Below are 19510 nucleotides of genomic sequence, written 5' to 3'. Positions count from 1 at the left end.
ATAAAATATTTTTTGTATGGTGAAACTTGAATTTTGAAATGTGACCCCATACATATGAGAAATTCTATTCCTGTGTACTATGAAACTATAAATTAGCAAGTTTCACACATATTGTAGGTTCACACACAAGATCCATTACAGTGATATTTTTAAGGTTATAAAATTATTTGACTTCCCTATACTTTTGAGTGTTATAAGGTATGCTTATGATATTTATGAAAGACAATTTGATAGCTTCAACCTCCTTTTTAGGGATCTCCCTGTCAGTGTATAACACAGACCTGTGTACAAGAAATTTAGGGAAGGAAGTAATCATAAAAATAAGCACTAGGAAATACATAGGAGAAAGGAAATAGATAAGTGTGGAAAAGGAAAGTACGGGAAAAAACAAAATAAACATAAGTTTTCTAATTTTCAAAAGGAAGGACTAAAGAGCGGTTCTCAAATCAAATGTTTGATATTTTAATATTTATTCAAGTCACCTGGGGTGTTTGTTTAAAAAGCAGATGTCTAGGTCCCACCCACAGAAATTATCATTCAAAAGATCTAAGCACATATCTAGGAATCTGGGTGGGCCTTTGACAATCATTTAAAACTACTCAAATTAAGAACTAACACAGAATTAGAAAATGACACATGGTAGACATTGAAGGCATGCCAATAACAACTGACAAGAGGGCAACTTCCACCACAGGATGCTAAACCTGGGTAATGGGAGATCCTCTAGATGTCCAGACTCAAAATCTTCTTCTGTGTTATTAGTACCCTCCACAGTATGTAAGATAACACTTTTACCAGGACTCAGGTCTACAGGTTGAAATCATGGAGTAGGGCAAAAATCAGAGAAGAGAGAAGAGCATCACAGCTAGGGCTCAGGGGAAGGATCAGTCCCTTAAAATGACAATAATCAAGGAAAGCCTCAATATGGCTAGAGGTAGCCTTTGTGTTCATGTATTATCTGTCCTCTGAATTCTAGGCTGCTGTAGGTTTTAATCATATAATTACGAAATACAAATCTTGCTCGCTTTAAGACTAAATGAACCCTTAGGGTCTCTCTAGCTTACTTGTCTATGAAAAATGGATATGGGGTATTCTAAGCGAATTTGAAAATATTTTTGTAGGAATGCAATATATAATTTGTCTTTCCTTGGTTTCTTGATGGGAAACAATTGCTGTACATTTCAAATACTGCACCGAAATGCACCTTGTGGGAAAGGTGGATCTTTGCCAATGTTTTGCTTTTGTGAGTATCTCTATTCAGTTCACTGGTAATTAAACTTACTTCCAAGTAAAAGTGCGTAGAAAGTGTTAAGGTCTGTATAATGATTACTGGACCGTAGGCAAGAAATTGAGAAAAACCGTAACTCCGGGGAGCGAGCAGCGGTAAGGTCTAGCAGTGAGCGCTCCCCGGTATTGCCATCAGGGTACCAGATGAGGAGGGTGGGCAGAGAAATGGGAGAAAGAGTAGGGCGGGAGGGCAGAGAAGGCATATACACGTATTTAAAAAGCAGAGCCTATACAGCTTCGCTCCTGCCAGGTTAAGAAGTGCCTTTCCCAGAAGCTCAGTAAAGAAATGGTATGTATTCGGGAGCTGTTTCAACCTGTCCACACCCTACCCTGACTTCCCCAGAAAACAGGCAAGCAAAGAGGTTCATGCCATTGCCAAGCCTCGGGTCTCTGGCTTCCAGCTTCCTCGGATCCCAGAGTACAGCCCCACAGCACGTTACAGGAGCTGTCTCTCAGAGTGGGCACTGCAAGGTTGTGGGGCAAAGTTTTGATCCGATTCGTTCCACATCTGGTTGCCCCTCGGGAGTGGGGTTCGGCCACAGGGGCTCTCCGGCAGCACAAGGCAGAGAAGATGAGTAGCAGCAGCCAGCAAGCTGAGTAAGGAGCCAGCCTCCGCCGCCGCCTCCTCCTGCCGGTGCGGAGTCGGCAGCACAGCCTGTCCCTATCGCTGTCACGCCGCCAGCAGCGCGGCCCCTCCGCCGACGTCCCCCCCGGCGCGGCCCCAGCCCTCACACTGTTATTTGCGTGACTGACCCAAACCGGGCGGGAGGGAGGGGAAGGCGTTGGCCCGCCCACTCCTTCCCCTGTGGCTCGGGGAGGCACCTTCTCCTCCTCATTGGTCACACGCTTGCGTTCATCACCCCCACGCAGCCTTTGGATTGGTGGAAGGCGCACTTCTGGAGCTAGGAGGGCAGAATGACTCCGCCGGTCTTCGGCGCCTCATCTTTCCCTCCTCCCCCCACTTCAACGTCCACCCACCTCTCCCCACCCCCCACTCCACTTCCCCCGCCCCGTTCGCGGCAGTGTCCTTAGAAGACTCATTGGGCCCGGGGCGAAGCCAGCCGCCTATGGAGCCGCGCCGTGATTGGCCAACGCCCACGCTCGTCGGAGCGGCGGGATTTGCCATTCGCCACCTGCTCCGCTTCGGTCCCCGCCCCCCCAACGCCTCGCCCTCTCAGTCGCCTCCTCCCCTCCCGGCTCTTTCTCGGCCCCCTTTCCCCGCCCGTCCCCGCCGCATCTCCCCTGTCCAGCTGGGCGGGGACTGCTGTACGACTCTGTAAAGTCTGTGAGTCACTGCACAACCCATCAATCCAATTAAATGTCTCGAGCGAGCCGAGCAGGGGGTGCTGCTGCCGCCGCCGCCGCCGCCGCTCGCCCCGCCGCGGCCGCCCCTGCTCGCAGCGCCCCTCTGATCCATGGCTGTCTGTCTGTACTTGTTACGGTGTAACCTCCTCCTCCTGCTGCTCCTCCACCTCCTCCTCCTCCTCCCTCTCCTCAGGAGCCGCTGCAACTTCCCCTCTGCCAGCCTCCTCTGCTTGGGGACTGCAAAGGCATGGGATAGATCCAGAGCCACTTCTCTCTATCTCCCCTTAAGCCCTCGCTCAATTCCCCCCTCTTTAAATTAAAGTCTGTTCCTCGCTCCTCGTCGTTTTAGAGATTTATTGGTCAGTCTGTTATTTCCCCTGATTTATTTTCCCTCTCTGGGGTAAGGGGTCGCAGGAGCCGGTGGGCTTATTTTAGGGAAGGGGCTCTCCACCCCCACCCCCGTTTCTCCTCCTTTTTCGGCCGTGACTTGATTGCCCTGCTCCTCTCCGCTCCCACCCCTCGAACTCACCGTCCTGCACTGGAGTGACGCACCGACACCCCCGCCCACTGCCCAGACGTCCCCTCCCTCGCTGCCACCCCGACCCGACTCGGAGCTGGACCCGGTGCTGACTTCTTCGCAGAAGGGTGAGTACCGTGCTGGGTTTTGGGTGCGGGGGTGGGGGAGGCATCTGGAAAAATGTAGCCAGTCCACTTTGGGGAGGGCAGGGATCACGCTGTGGGCTAGAGGTTCCTGGTCCGGCGTGGATTTGAGGTGGCGACTGTCTCCCTCCCTCGCTTTCTCTTCCCCCGCCCCTCGACTCCTTATTCACCAGCCTTGGTGTATTTCTAGGTATTGCCAGACTTCCACCATCGGGGCATTATAACGCTTATAAAATGAGCGGTAATGGCATGTTTTCTGTCTTAGGATGCTTAGTGAGCGGTAATAGTCAGCGATAGGATCTAATGGACTCTATAACCTGTAAAAAGTGCACAACGTCTAATGGGTACATTTTACTCTAAATCAAAGTTAAACTTTTATTTAATGAAGGCAGAACAAAAGGTATTTTTAATTTGGATGTATGGGGATAGAGCAAGGGAAGACAGGTTGCCTAGTGGCATGGCTTAGTATTTTTATTTTAAAATAGTTCTGTGGGTTCCCTGTTGAAAAAAAAATGATTTCAGTATTAAAGACTATGAAGTCTTTGAACCTGTTGGAGGAGAGCAAGGTAAGATGGAAATCCAGCTTGACAGTTCATCTTTCTCTCACCTCTATTCAAGCGAGGCATTACAACATAGAATTTTTTTATTTCTCAGGCACTGGGCATGGTGGGATGTATTAGGATAAATATGGATTCTTTTTCTTTTGATATCTGTCTGTATACTTGATTGCTCTTCAACAATGTCATGCTACAGAATTTTGTAAACTTTAATTTGGTTTCTTGGTTGTGGGTGATTCAAAGGTACACCTACCTGCTGCCCATATGTGCTTTATGAGAATCTTTCCTTATGCATCTTTAATATTAAATTTGAGATAGAAGAAAAATTATGAGAAATAGTTATTCTGAACTGGCTTCTGAGGTCATTTTTGAGAATTCAGCCTGTTTAAAAATGGTAGTACTCTTTTTGAATCAAGGTCTGGTCTAGTTGTCCACAAGATTCAAATTAGGCCAAACCAAACATGTTTTGAAATATTCAAGTACAGGAAAGGCCTCTTACTAGTTCATTCTCTCCTTCTCTTTCAGACTAACCAGAATAAGTTGTTACTAAATTTAATTTTAAAGAATAGATTGTTCCTGTACTGAAATCTGCCAAGTTTCTACAGAGATTTCTTTTTAAAGAGCAGAAATGTGTTTATGATCAACCCAAAGTAGTAATGTTGATTCAAATGTAAATGTTGTGGTAGGGAAGTGCTTGTCATAAACCCCAAAACCTTACAAAGTGTTTCAGGAAGACTTAGACAAAGCCTTTTGGAATTGTTTAATAAATTTCTTCTTGTGTCCTTTTTCTTGAGTCTAAGACTGAATCACTGAGAGGCCTTATATAGCACAGTGGAGCTGTGCTGCCTGCGTTTGAATCTTGCCGCCTACCCTTGAGGGCTGTCTGACCTTGGGCAAGTTTCAAACCCGGCCTGTGCCGGTTTTCTCCTGTGAAGGGGAAGGATGACTTTTCCTCAAAGCGTTGCTAGCAGGGTAAATAAGAGAGTGCCTGTCACAGAGTGTTGAGTGTTAGGTGTTCCTCATCCTCACCATCTGCAGAGAGGATGTCTAGTGTAGTAATTGAGAGTGTGGCTTTCAGAACCACACTCTTTAGGTTCAGATCCCAGAATTTCCTCTTGTTATCTTTGTGACCTTGGTCAAGTGAACTTCAGATCCTCATCTATAAAATGGGAATAATAGAAGCATTTGCTTCATAGGGTTATTGTGAGGTCAGAATGAGTTCTTATATGCAAAGATGTTGACTAGTGTTTAGTACATCTTTTCAAATTTAATTCTCTGTAGTGTTCCTTGTATGTCTTGAAAGATGGATGACTATATTTTTTAGGAATAAATTTTTGGGGGGCGCCTGGGTGGCTCAGTCGGTTAAGCCTCCGACTTTGGCTCAGGTCAGATCTCACATTCGTGGGTTTGAGCCCCGCATCAGGCTCTGGGCTGACAGCTAGCTCAGAGCCTGGAGCCTGTTTCCGGTTCTGTGTCTCCTTCTCTCTCTGCCCCTCCCCCTCTCATGCTCTGTCTCTCTCTGTATCAAAAATAAATAAAACATTAACAAAAATTTAAAAAAAAAGAAAGAAATTGTTGGTAAAGATAAAGAGTGACAGCCATCATGAAATATGCAGAATTCCTATCAATATGTATGATGTTTTATTGGATTTATACTATTAAACCAGAGTTTATATGAGTCTTTATAAAATTTAGTTATTAGATGACTTGGTCAATCTTTCATTTAAATATACATAACAGAGTATACATATCTCTCTTATAATGGTACCTATCACACATTTGCTGCTACCTGTGATCTAAACAGAAAGCTCTTTGAGGGAAAGAATAGTGTTTCATTCATAATTAATCTCTGGTGCCTAGCACAGTGTTGGATATATAAAGAAGCTTAATGAATGCTGTATGATGAATTAAGTAGTTATTCTCTAGTTGTTTATGAGTTGTTGAATGACATTATAAGTGATACTGTGGAGAATACTATTATTAGTATTGCTGAATTGAGTTTTTACATTCTTAATTATTATTTTTGTAAATTGGGAGTAAATGAGAGGAATTACAGTATAACTTATGTTTTATTAAGAAAATATTTTTCATTTTGAAAGTTAAAAATAGTCTGAAAAGTACATATTGAATGTCTTCCTTTGTTATCTGACATGTCCATTTTTTATTGTAAAACTTTCTGACTCTCACACCTTTCTGCCACTAAGTTGGATGTTATTATAATTAACCTGAATTATGCAGTTTCTACTTTGAATGTCCCAAATGATGATGTGATGATGTTATTGGCTTCAGAATTAATAATAATAAGGAAAATGTTTCAATTTCATACTGTGAAAATAAAGCAGCATCCTTTCCTTAAGGACTAAAGCTATATTTCTCTTTCCATTCAAGAGTGAAACTCTTTCTTTTGAGCAGTCTTAATAAATAATTAATTATTGAAATAGCTGTAGTAAATAGTGTAATAGGAATCATAAAGAAGGTATATGTAATTAGGAAGTAAAACACTTAAACTTTAAGCCTCACTGCATACTTAATAGGCATTACACAATTGGGGGAAATATATTTTTTTTAAATAAGCAAAATTGATGGGACCTAGCAGCTCCTTCATTTATAGAATCATTCTGTTTTACTTGTCAATAAAATGCAGTTTAATTACTACGCTCTCTGAAATTATAAAACGCAAGAAATAGCTTTCATGAAAGAGATATCCTCAGGAAAGAAACCTGAATACTGATCTATTCAGAAGTGTATAGTGTTTCATAACATTGTTAAAACTTTTCAGATATGTGGAACTGTTCACTACAATGTGGATATTTTAACTAAGTCATCAGTTACCTAATTTAGTTGAATATATTGCGTTTTTATTGACTAAAACAATTAATTTAGTAAACTTGCCCTTTTTTGTTCATATATTTTTAAAGCAGCCAATCTCAGATGAAACCTAAAAACATTAAGTTATGGGCACTTAGAAACTACACGTAAGTGTCTGGTCTCTGAGATAGAAAGTGGTTTACTTTTCACTTGGACACATTTTAGCATGACATTCTTTCTGCCGCTCATAGCCCTTTTCTTTAACATTGTTGTGAAGGCATTGGAATATTGATTAGCATTTTACAGATGTATGCGATGTCTCCAACTTTTAAAAAAGCAGTGTTTCTGATGAAGATTGCATGGAAAGAAAAGAGAGAATAGAAATAACTTTTAGGACTTGTGCTTTCTTTCCTTGTCTTCTCATGTTAGGAAAATGTGTAACTGTGTGCTTTGTCACAATCAAAAGGAGAGAAAAATAATATATTCATTATCTACTGACAAACTTAGAATTGAGGTCCATGGAGTTTAGACTGAACAGTGCTGCTGATTGGCATGGGACCTGGAGCGGCACACTTCACTTCCACTACTGTTCACTTTCTTATCCTTTCAGTGGGAAGAGAGAAAGCAGTTACCGTGCCCTCATTCGGAGAGAACGTTGTAGGGGCTATAAGTGCTTTTTAAAAGCATTGGAGAAGGACAAGTTCCAAGCAAACACAAAATAAACATGAGGATTTAGAAATGGATGTTTGTTTTTCATTATTTAAAAATTGTAACCTTTTAGCCCATTTGTCTGAAGGGCATTTTTCCTTTTAACTTTATATTTGAAGAGACTTCTTATTGGTGTGTTCACAAGAATATATAAGGTAATTCCTAAAGAGGCTAGGAACTTTGATTTAACTGAATGGGATTTTAATATTAACACTGAGTTTTGTTATATCCTGGGTAATAGCAGATGTTGATGTTGAAGAATAAACTATGTATTGAGAAGATAACACATTTTATTAAGTTAAAGCTTATAAAACCTAGGTGTGCATTTCAGGAAAAAAATGTTCAGCTACATCAGATTCCATTAGAAGTATATTCAAAGAGAAAAATTAATCACATTATTTACTTTTAAATTTCAAAAGGATTACTTGGCTGTAGAACCCCTCTTTATGCTCATTTAGTTTATACCTCGAATACAATGAAGTGTGTACAATTCAGAATATATACAGTGGCTCGGAGGATTTCTTTTAATCCAGCAAATCTTTTATTTAGGAAGGTGAGTGAAGACACGTGGAAAGGCTGTATTTTATGCAACTATTTTTTTTTCCTCTTGTCCCTAAAGGTGAGTTAACAATCTTTAAAAGTCCAAAGCCCGAAGTTAGCACATTATGTAAGTTTCTTTGAACTTAGCTTTTCCTCTCTCTGGCTTATTAGAGAAGAGTTGTCACAACCTCATGATGTTACTTTTTTAAGTGGAAATGAAATTCTAGTGTGCTCAGAGTCAGACCTATTAAGATGAGTGGGGACATATGAGAAATATTATTTATTCCATATAATATTAAGTATAGGGAACAATGATCCTCAAATACAAGGTTGTTAAGTAGAAAGCAACTTTTAAAAGTATATTGTCCTTTTGTCCTTATTGTCCAGCTTCCAATTGATGGAAACCTGGAACGATCAGATTTCTTCTCCACTTTTGAATTTTAGTCTACATTGATGTTTTATAATTATGTGTGGTGGTATGTATAACTCTATAGTACTGAATGTTTACTTTTAACATATTAAATAAAATGGTCAAAATAGTCCATCCTTTATTTAAATGTGATCTCTTTTTCACCACCTCCTTCCCTTTTGTTCTACCATTGTTTTCAGTTTTCTTATGTTTCCACATGAGTTTGTGTGTCTTTTAATGCAGCATCTTTCTTATTTGCTCTGTCTTCTTTTTATATCGGTTTTCTTTTCCTCCATCACAGCAGCTTTTTTCTTTAGCTCTCTTTTGCCTTTGCCTCTGCATAAGGTATGGAGTAGGGGGGTTCACTTAGTTCCATCTGCTTTTATGAGACTGAGGCAAAATATACCATTTTCTGTATATACAGTTTGCTTTACCTCATTCCAGCAGATGAGCTCTCTGGTCATCTTAGTTACGCAAAACTTCAGGGACCATTTTGTAAACCTAAAACCAAGTTTTAGTTTATGTGGGGTGGTGAAAAGGAAAAACTGTGATGTGTTTATTATTTACTACTTTTCTATTAATCTCTTTCATTGGAGGACACCCACAGCGTTTTTCTGTCCACATTACCTTGAAACATCTAAACATCCAAGCTTTGCTGTGCTCCTTCCGCTCTGTACCCCGTGTGCTGGCCACCTCTGGAGCTGTCTCAGCTATGACCATCGCCACCTGACCACGTCGGGGGTGGCTGGCCTGAGAACATCAAGTTAAACGGGAAGAGCAGCTCCTTTGTTTTGTTTTGTTGTTAACTCCTTAAAACCAGACCGAACGTCAGACCATGTCCTCTGTGAGGTGTTCCAGGGCTCACCATTGTTGAATGATTAATGGTGCCTGGTGAAGTAACCATCAGCTCCATTGTCTTTCATGGCTTCAACTCAAATGAAATGTATCCCTTTGAGTTAACTTTTGTTTTGATTTTAAGGGTTCTTTTCACCCAGAAAATCAAAGGGTATGAAAGTGAATATGTATTTTTAAACAAAAAAATTTACATAAAAATCCCTTGAGTAGAAAGTTTCCTAAGGACCCAAACCCATTGATTTGGAGAGAATGTTTAATAGTGTCTCTCAATACCTGGCATTATTCAGACACCAGTAGTAGAAAACCTTTCACTTTGATTAAACAAAATGACTCCTCCTTTTGGTTTAGAAAACAGATTGTTGTTACTTTTTATTAAAGCAATTAAAATATAAAATTAGATAAATTGCATTTTAGAGTGATTAAATAAGAGATTTTCCCAGAAATGGCATTTTATGAGATCTGTGCCTCATAGAAAAAACTTATTATTATTATTTTTTTTTGGTACACCTATATCTCCTTTGTGGCTTCCATTCATTCATCTATTCAGTTCATTCAACAGATATTTGTTAAACACTTATTATGTGCCAGCTACTCCTACTAGGCACATACATTATAGCAGTGGATAAAAGAGACAAATATTCGTGTCCTTGTAGAAATTACATTCCAAACTCTTCTGGTATGTAGAGAGCTTGTTATTTACTATGTGAAGTAGTCATGACATTGCTTAATAATGATTGGAAGAAAGAGTAAGATATGTTTGTGTGGATTTTATGTCCTTTGACTTGGTGTAAAAGGAATCCTGGAGTGCCTGGGTGGCTCTGTCGGTTGAGCGTCCAGCTCTTGATTTCGGCTCAGGTCATGGTCTCACGGTCGTGGGATCGAGCCCTGTGGTGTTGGGCTCTCTGCTGGGCACGGGGCCTGCTTGGGATTCTCTCTCTCTCTCTCTCTCTCTGCCCTTCCTTTGCTTGCATGCACTCTTTCTCTCCTCTCTCTCAAAATAAACAAACACAAATTAAAAAAAAAAAAAAAGGAATCCTAACTCCTAAAACAAAACTCGGTTCGAATGTACAATTTGAGTTTGAGTTGAAATATTAAACTCATAAAATGTTGCTGGATGTTTCCACTAGAAATCATGAAATCATCCTCATTTATGAACCCTGGGAAACCTGACAGTGAATACTGTTTGAAATTTCTCCTTGGTGTTCTTTATACTTTTAAAGTTGTTTTCTCCCTTTGCTTTGTTTTCTTTGTGACAGAGCCTGAAAAAAAATGTGTAACACTGAAAATTGCACAATGGAAATGTAGTCATCTCAGCTATCTTGCACAATTAACAAGAAAATCTTAAGTTTGCTTTGTCTAGTATACATAAAGAACTAATTTTTCTGTTTCCATGATTGTCAGAACCGTGTAATTTCCTAAACAAACAAACAAAACCCTTAGTGTACATTTCCACCTCAGATATTAAAGTAGATATATCTAAGTGTTTTTGCAGTACAAATAGCATTAATATATCTATTATAACGATTTTTATTTTTAAATTTTTATTCATAAATATTTAATACCTGTCCCAAGTGCTTGGGGGGTATCAGAGACACATAAGACATGACACCTGTTCACAATGGTACTCCCAGTCCATTTGGGGAGACAAAAGATCCCCACATGAAAATTAAATCTCTTGTATTAGGCAATATGGGGTGTAGCTTGATGGGCAGTCTGTTGTAGGCTGCTACTGTAAGCTGAGTCCTAGGTCAAATGGACATGCCTGGCTGGTCTTCATGGGAATCTGTCTTTTTTGTTCAGTTCAAGGCAAAGATGGTTAGCAGGCCTTCTTTGTGCCTTGGGCACATGAGGACAGTGAAGTCCCCTTTCCAGCTACTGCCACTGCTCATCATGGAAGGGGAAGGAAAGGGAATAGAGCACACACCCGAGCCATTTACTACATTCATTAGCTATGCCTACTGGAAGCAGAAACTCTGCTCTTGAGAATGGAATGGATATGGTTCAGGTTCTTGAGGCCAAAAATTATTCCGTAGGTTTGGGAGGACTGATATATTAATGGGCGCCCTGCAAACAAGGAAAGTTTACTGAGAAACAGAAGAAGCACCAAGAAGGGAGAAAAGAGGGGGAGACAGAGCCTTCTGGTGGTTACTTGAGATGCACTCTTTCTTCCTTACTTTTGCCTGAACCAGCCCTGCCTGTGAGATGGGCATACTCTGGGCCTAAAATGCCAAGTTTGGGAAGTCTGTATTGCTATAATATGTAGATACAATCATTCTAAATTATTTTGCTTCAGAATTAGCCTAAATCCCTGATATGTGTGTGTATGTAAATCCTCAAACAATGCTATGTGCCCATGGCTTTTGTTTTCATTTCCCTGGATATTCGAAAACATTTAGAGTATATTTGTTTGTTTATTTGGGCCCAAATGTAAGATGGAATAACACATCCATTGTTGTCTCTTAGGTTTAAATTGGGGGGAAAATCCAAAGCCTCAGTGTATATTTTGTCTGTTGATGAAACAATTTGGACACTTGTATGTAGATTTCTTTGTTGTTGTTGTTGTTTCAAATAACAGTTTCTGTCAAGGACTTCTTTTCCTGAAAACTGTATCCGGGCAAGAATCATCACACTTCTCTTTGACTAGGGGATAGCCACCTGGGATAGTTATGTTCATTATCTTGACTGCTGTGATGGTTTCAGGGGTATATACATGTCAGAATGTACCAAATTATACATTTGCAATCTGTGCATTTATTGTATATCAGCAAAACTTTTAGAAAGCCCCCTCTAGGTCATAAGGTCTATTTTCAAGATAAAACCCCTATTATAAGAATTATATTTTTAAAGTTTGTCATTTGTTTTTTATTTCTCTATTTATCTTCCATTTATTCGCCTCTGTCCCATATCCCAGACACATATGTTTTAAGAAAGACAAATAGAACTGTGCGCCAGCTGAAACTTAGATATGGGACCTTAGAGAGCTTTTTTCCATATGTAAGGCTCACTGGAGTATCTTTAAGTAAATTGCACAGATTTGAATGTGGAGAATTGGAGTTGTGTGTGTTTTCAACAAATCCTCCTTTCCTTATAGTTTAACAGATTATGACTCATCTTTGGCATGGAATAAAGAACATGATTTTAGTAAGATTTTTTTTCTTAAGAGAGGTTAAATGGCTTAATGCTGTTGCTTAAATATGGTTCTCTCTCTTTTTTTATTTTTTATTTGGCATGTTGAGCCATGGACTCTATGAAGAGATTTGTTTAGGAAGAACTAAGTCAACTCTACCCCTTGTGCCCCATGCACAGAAGGCTTCATATATGTCTTGTTAAAGTGACGGTTTACTATTCATTGAATATTCCTCGTGTCACCCAAAGTATGTTTGAGAGAAATTTCTTTATTATTGGATTAATGGTTATGTTAAGTTTAAAACACTGGCAAGTTTTCCTGAATAAAAAATAGTCTAGAAAAATGTTCAGAGTTGTCTTTCTGGGATTGGGACTCTCAGAATTATGACTTCAAAACCTGGGCTCTTTTCACGATACCAATGGTACACGTTAGAATTACGCGTGCCGACGCAATAATCCTGGGTGAGGCCATCCCGTAAGTATTTTGTAAAGTCCCCGGGTTATTCCAGTCTATGTCTCTGCATCATATTCCCCCACCCTCAACTTTCAAATGTGGAGAACTTGGAAGAATAATTCCACGAACATTCACATTCCTTTTACCTAAACTCAGTAGTTTGCTTTCTCTCTCTCTCCCCTTTTCTCTACATGTATACTTTATTGTACCAGTGAAAATAGGTTTCAGACATTGTGACTCTTTACCATTAAATACTTCAGTGTGCATCTCTTGGGAACAAGGATATTCTCCTACGTAACCACAGTACCATTATCACACCCAAGAAAATTGATAATAACATAGAATGCTCTTTAAGAGCTCAATTCCATTTATTAAAGGCATGTGAATTCTACCAAAAATTAAATGCATGTGAAATGAGAAGTTCTTCAAAATATGAAATCCTGGGAATTCTTGCTAATGATATGTTTCTCCTCTGCATTTGCTTAAAATGTTTTGATGAGGGAACTGCTTTTTCCTACACATGGTGAAGTAAGATCCTTCCTAGCTCTCAAGGTCACATGATCATATCATGAGGAAAAACACTTATCAAAGTTCATGCCACAGTGTGGTTTAGTGGAAAGAGCCCAGTTCCAAGACAGAACAGTGTTGGTTAACACACTTGCTCTGTCACTTACTACAGATGACCTTGAAGAAATAATATTTTTGTGTCAGTTAGGACCCTGTCAGAAACTACCTTCAAGCTCACTGGAATGATCAGGAAATTTTTATCATTTCACAAGAAATCCAGATGTGGGGCAGGCTCCGGGTTGGGCAGCTCTGTAGTGGCATCTTTCCACTGTGACAGATGCCTTGCTGCCTCCAATCTCTCTTTTGGCTCCTTCCTCAAGGTGGTTTACATCCATACAGTATGGTATTCAGAGGAAGTCAGAGACCTCTTCACAAGTGTGGGCTGTCCGTCTTTGTATCTGCTGGGACATCTCTGCCCACTTCCAGACCAGTAACTTGGGATGGGGTTTTCTTAGGGAGAAGAAAGGAGGGATGGACGTTGGGTACCACTAACAGTGTCCATTACTCCTCCAAGTCCCAGCTTTCTTTGCTGTAAAATGGGAACAGTGATGTCTATCTCTGTGATTATCAAATGACATGAAATAGGTACAGCAACAAACAAAAGCTGGTGTTTAATGATGATAATTCCTAGTTTTTTCTCTTCTTTTCATCTTCTAGAAAATTCTGATACTACTGCACTGCATACTAGTAAGCACATATAAGGGTGTGTCCCTTAACTGGTCTCTTATGTGTACTCTCACCTCAGTATGTAAGGAAAAACATTTTTAAAATATAGTTTTTAATGTTTATTTTTGACAGGGAGAGAGAGAGAGAATGAGGGAGGGGAAGTGAGAGAGGGAGACACAGAATCTGAAGCAGGCTCCTGGCTCTGAGCTGTCAGCACAGAGCCCAACATGGGACTTGAACTTATGAACCGAACCATGAGATTTTGACCTGAGCCGAAGTTGGACGCTTAACCAGCTGAGCCACCCATTTTATGTGAACTTTTCAACTTGGTCAGATACCCTCCATTAACATATTTTGGCCCATCTTATTTTTTCTTACATATTTCAACTTCACTTTATATTATTGTGAAGTCAGAGAAAGGAAACTGTCAATAGTGGATACAAATTTATTAAGATCAAGATCCAATGTGAACAAAAATCTCTTTAATTTCACTATCTGTAAAAACAAAAAAGTTGAAATAGGTTCCCCCTTTTATGAAAGTAAGTGCACCATGACCTGTGAAAAAGTCAATAAAATAAAATGCTGTATTTGAAACAAAGTATCTTATTTGTCCAGGATAGACCAAGTCTTTGATACTTTGGGAAAATCTAGGCTTATCATCATTTAGCCACTCTGGTTTCTCCAGAACTTACTTTTTAAAAAGAAAAATTTTGTTTACCAGCAGATCTTTTTTTGATAGTTTGGTCTTGAACCTTCTTTTACACACTGTGAGAAATCATCTTCCAAAGACATGTTTTCCAATATATGCGAACACTGGAGGGTCTTTGTTCAGGCATGCCCTTTTCAAAATATGTAAAAAAGTGTTGTCATATTTTTCTCCCTATGGAATTTCTAGAGCACTTCTGAAACACCTGTGAAGTTCTGCAAAATTATTACAGCCCAGTCACATAGGAAGATCATCACCTTGTTTTTGAATTTTCTCCCTAAACAATGGGATGGGATTTCTCCTGAAGGGGAGCTACTTCTCCTTCTTGGCCCCCAAGTAGAATGTTTAATTCCTGCTCACTTCCATAGCGAGGGACTAGAAGCACGATGACAGGCCCACTGTCTCTTGACTCAGAAGATGCTAGACCTTGGCTCATGCTTTTTCAAGTTACAATTTTTTTTTACTTTGTCTTTAATTTTGTTGATGAGGTATCTGTTGGTTGAGTAAGCTCTTTGAATACTGAGAATGGTCAGATTTTGAGTGGTTCCATCCTAATTCAAACCTTCTGCTGACATGAATCATTTCAGCCAGAGGGATTGTTTTTTTAAAGGAACAATTTAAGTGTGTGTTGATGTTTCTTATATGTTTAATTATGAAGCAGCACAATCAAAGTAGAACTCTGAAATAAATTAAGATTTTATTAAAGAAGCCAGATAAGAGATACTGTGGCTATAACGTTAGTTAAAAGTGCTAGAATTTGGGGGGGGGGGGCGGGAGGTGGAAATAAGTTTGAAATTTGTATTGCATTTTCTCGAACTGCCATTGGTTACTTTTAAAAACGGTGATATGTGATTATAACTTATTAAGCTTGGTTTTGTTTAGGTGGATTTTTAATTTTAGTCCCTTGCTGGAAAGTTTTGTGGACAAGATTCCCTTTGCTGTGTAACAAATGCTTTTACTGTTTAGTTAAGGTTTGCTACCGATGGTTCAGAGGCTAAAATGAAAAGTGAAATGGCTTTTGTTTCCCATCTAATAACAGATTTTATTTTTATTTCCACTACCCAGTGTTAAAAAAAGAAATGAAATGAAAGCAAGGATCAAGATCCAAAAGCTCAAACTAAAATTTAATTTCCTAACTAGAATAAGGCTGGCTTTGCCGTGATGTTAGCAGTTATACGTAGGAAACATTTGTTCATAGCTATACAGTTGGCCATGCTAATCGCTGGGATTAGTAGTTGGATTGGCATGTATTCCGTCTTCAGACACTCAGTCAGACACGTAAAAACCAATGAAGGCCAAGCAGTTGGGATTGACTCAACTTTTTTACCTCCCTACTGAGAAATGTTTCAACTGTGCTTCTTGAGAGAATGGAACAAAAATGTAAGTGATAGCAGGTCTTTAGTGGTAGAGTAATTGCCAGAGCTTTGTCTTTGTTTTCTTTTTTGATTCTATCATTTCTGTATTGTCTTGGAGCTTCTTATATATCGGGTCTAAAGTTGTATGGAATAGATTCTGAGGGCAAGCTGCTTTTGTCCCAAGTCATTTATTGTTTTCATTTTTCGTATAGTGGTCTTGTTTTGACTGAAAATCACAGCATGATCAATGAAAAATTCTTGACCAGCTAAGAAAAATATATTTACAGGAGATTTTCTTTTCTTTTATATTATTTTTAAAGTTTATTTACTTATTTGAGAGAGACAGACAGCATGGGCAGGGAAAGGGCAGAGAGAGAAAGAGAGAGAATCCCAAGCAGGCACTGCCATCCCAGAACCTGACATGGGGCTCGAACTCCCAGACTGTGAGATCATGACCTGAGCTGAAACCAAGAGTTGGACACTTAACCAACTGAGCCATCAAGGTGCCCCTTTACAGGAGCTTTTAAAAAAATTGTTCACAAAAGAGATTATGCTTGGAGAATCATTTTTGTTATTATTTCTGAAAGACCCGATACCACAGAAAATTTTAAGGCCATGAGTCTATTTTGCCATTCAATTTATACATCTTTAGCTATATGCTGTGTGACTGAGTCATGAAATATTTGGGGATGCGTACTGGTCAACTTGAATTTTGAGAAGTAAATTTTTAAAAATTTTACAGCTGGACAAAAGCATAGGGTCGTTTGAGAGTATTATTCGAATTGTGTTATGGTTGAAAAAGCTTGATTGTCAGGAAATTTGTCATCAGCCATATATCTAGTTTTATTGTGGACTGAGTCACGGACTCTGCTGATGAGCAGCCTGTCTTTCTCCCTGCTGGGCATGAAAACCCCGTAGTACCGGGATGCGCCTGTCTTCTCAGCGTTGTCAAGTTTCGCTGTGGCTCTTTTCCCATGTTACTGCTAACGTAATGCCACGCGGTGAGTGTGCTACGCTGACGTGGGTCACGGATTTTTGGTTTTGTTTTTTCCAGTACTTATGCACCGTAAGAACAATATGATGACAACAGAAGCATTTCTCTTTGGTCTGATTTAGGATCACTGATAGACACATAAAGGTGCTTGACTGCTGTTTTAAATGAAAAAAAAAATTTTTTAATGTTTTATTTATTTTTGAGAGAGAGAGCATGAGCAGGGGAAGGACAGAGAGAAAGAGAGACAGATGATTCCAAGCAGGCAATGCATGGACAGCAGCGAGCCCAATACGGGGCCGGAACTCAGGAACTGCGAGATCATGACCTCTGCCGAAGTTGGATGCTCACTAACTGAGCCACCCAGGAGCGCCTCCCACCCCACCACCACCTTTTAAAAATTCTTTAATGTTTTGTTCTCATGTGATGACTGGGGAGATGGGCAAAGACTCTCTGTTGGGGTGATGGAGGAGTGTTGCTTGTGGCCACCAGCACTTTTTGTTCGTGTGATCTACTGATCATTTCATATGGCCTCTGGCAACCGTTCCGGTGACCTAGGTTTCACTTCCTTCGCAGAAATTGTGACTTTTATTTTTGAATAATATTTTGAATTTTTGTATGGATAAGAAAGTGTTTTTTAAAAATGGATTTGCCATTTCCTGAAATAAAGTGGAAGCCTTTTGTTTATTCTGCTTCATCTTTTCTTAGCCATTTGCACACTTGTAGGCATTGTTGGTGTGAGAATTCTTCTTTTTTAAAGCTTCAATTTGGTTTTTGTTCCAAGTGAGGACATTGCAGCTAGCAGTATCCCTGCTTTGAGACTGAGGAATACAAAATGAGATGCATTTTGGGATATTTATTCTTTAACTTTTGAGTATTAGATGCAGGTCTTAGTAGAAACTCAGCACATCAGTCATTCCAATGGGAAGAAAAGAGACATGTTTATGACTAGCGAGAACTTCTTGGCAAAGAGAAGTTCTGTCCCGTTCAGTCAGTTACCTAGATGAAACTGATGAGTTTCCTTTTATTAGGTGTGTCTTTGAAGTTGAAATGATTCAGTAGTCACCTCTGAGCTTTAGTGCATCAAGTTCTTGGAACCATTGTACTCCCAATGAGGCAGTTTATGAAGCAAGTGTATGGCAAGCAAGTATATTATGACTTTTCTAAATCCACGGAACGGATGATGTTTAGGGACACTGGCGTGTAGCAGTTACAACATGACGTGTCAAGTGGAAACTCAGGCACTTGGTCAATCTAGTGATAACTATCTACTCTTCATATGCTCCCATTTTCTCAGTATGCATTTGTAATTGCTTTATAATGATCCTACCAATTTGACAACCAGAAAGAGTAACAAAAGTAAATCCAAAATAGTTGATTTTAGAATTTTTAAGTAAGTTGGATAGGGGGAAATATTAAGTAGGAGAATTACTATCAATTCTCTTACTGGTTGCCTTTTGCTGGTTTCCTTATCAGTTGACTGGTTTACCTTATGTGGAGTTTTATTTCTTTTAAAAATAAAGTTCATGAATTTTGTAGTGCTTCAGGATGTGTGAAGCTCTGTTGTAATCACTGCTCTGTTCGGTCAGTAAAATTCCTGTAATTGTAAAACATCTGTGACTGTTAGACTCTTAATGTTCCTGCGTACCACCATTTTGATCATTGTTTTGCATCATCATTGACTTGTGTGTTCAGGTGTTCTTCACTATGTGAAGATATGAAGCTGGTAATAGCCATTTTCTTTCTTTCTTCTTAGCATTTATTTACTTTTGAGAGACAGAGAGAGACAGAGTACAAGTTGGGGAGGGGTAGAGAGAGAAGGACACATAGAATCTGAAGCAGGCTCCAGGCTCTGAGCAAGCTGTTAGCACAGAGCCCAACATAGGGCTTGAACCCACGAACTGTGAGATCATGACCTGAGCTGAAGTTGGACGCTCAACTGACTGAGCCACCCAGTCACCCCTGGTAATAGCCATTTTCAAGTATAATCTAAACCTGCTTCCATGGTTTTCTACAAGGTTTTCTGGCTTTTTTTTTTTTTTTTCTTAATTTAAATCATTCATGTTAAGGAGGAACCCAGAGATAGCCTTTCAGGTTTCTTGATGTATTTAAGAATATGTGGCCAATGTTACTTGCTGGAACTGGCCCTAAAAAAGTTGAACTGGTGCCATATTTTTCATGCTACTGTTATGTCTAACTATAAAATGAAAGAAGTGCTAATAACACTTCTTACTTGTTTAGCACGTTTTCCTCCCCAGCTCTCAAAGGAGTTGGCCAATATCAGGCTGGATTCCCAGACCATGTTTCTATTATTTTCTAATTCGTGTAATGTAATGTAATGTTACATAAGGCTTTCATTGGTTAACTTCTTTTTTCTTATGTTTTCCTAAAAATCAGAAACTAATATTTGCTATCACCTCTATTTCTCAGATACCTAGGATAAGGCTCACCTTGGCTGTTTGACCTAGCATTATACTGTAATCAGTTTCAGGTTAGCCAAAACCAGAATTTGTCCT

At 39.5% G+C, this 19510-nt stretch overlaps 1 protein-coding gene across 1 annotated transcript in view; it reads left to right on the top strand.

Annotated features, from left to right (window-relative positions):
• Positions 1 to 2440: 2440 nt before the first annotated feature.
• The window catches only part of SERTAD2 (SERTA domain containing 2), a 114281-nt gene continuing 97211 nt past the window's right edge, over positions 2441 to 19510 (top strand). The window contains exon 1 of the mRNA XM_029938514.1: positions 2441 to 3237. The gene's annotated coding sequence lies outside the window, so the exon portion shown is untranslated. The remainder of the gene's footprint in view (positions 3238 to 19510) is intronic.

This window comes from Suricata suricatta, chromosome 4, assembly GCF_006229205.1.
Source record: "Suricata suricatta isolate VVHF042 chromosome 4, meerkat_22Aug2017_6uvM2_HiC, whole genome shotgun sequence".
Lineage (NCBI taxonomy): Eukaryota > Metazoa > Chordata > Mammalia > Carnivora > Herpestidae > Suricata > Suricata suricatta.
The sequence above is the reverse complement of the archived record's forward strand: the minus strand, read 5'-3'. Positions and strand labels throughout refer to the sequence as shown.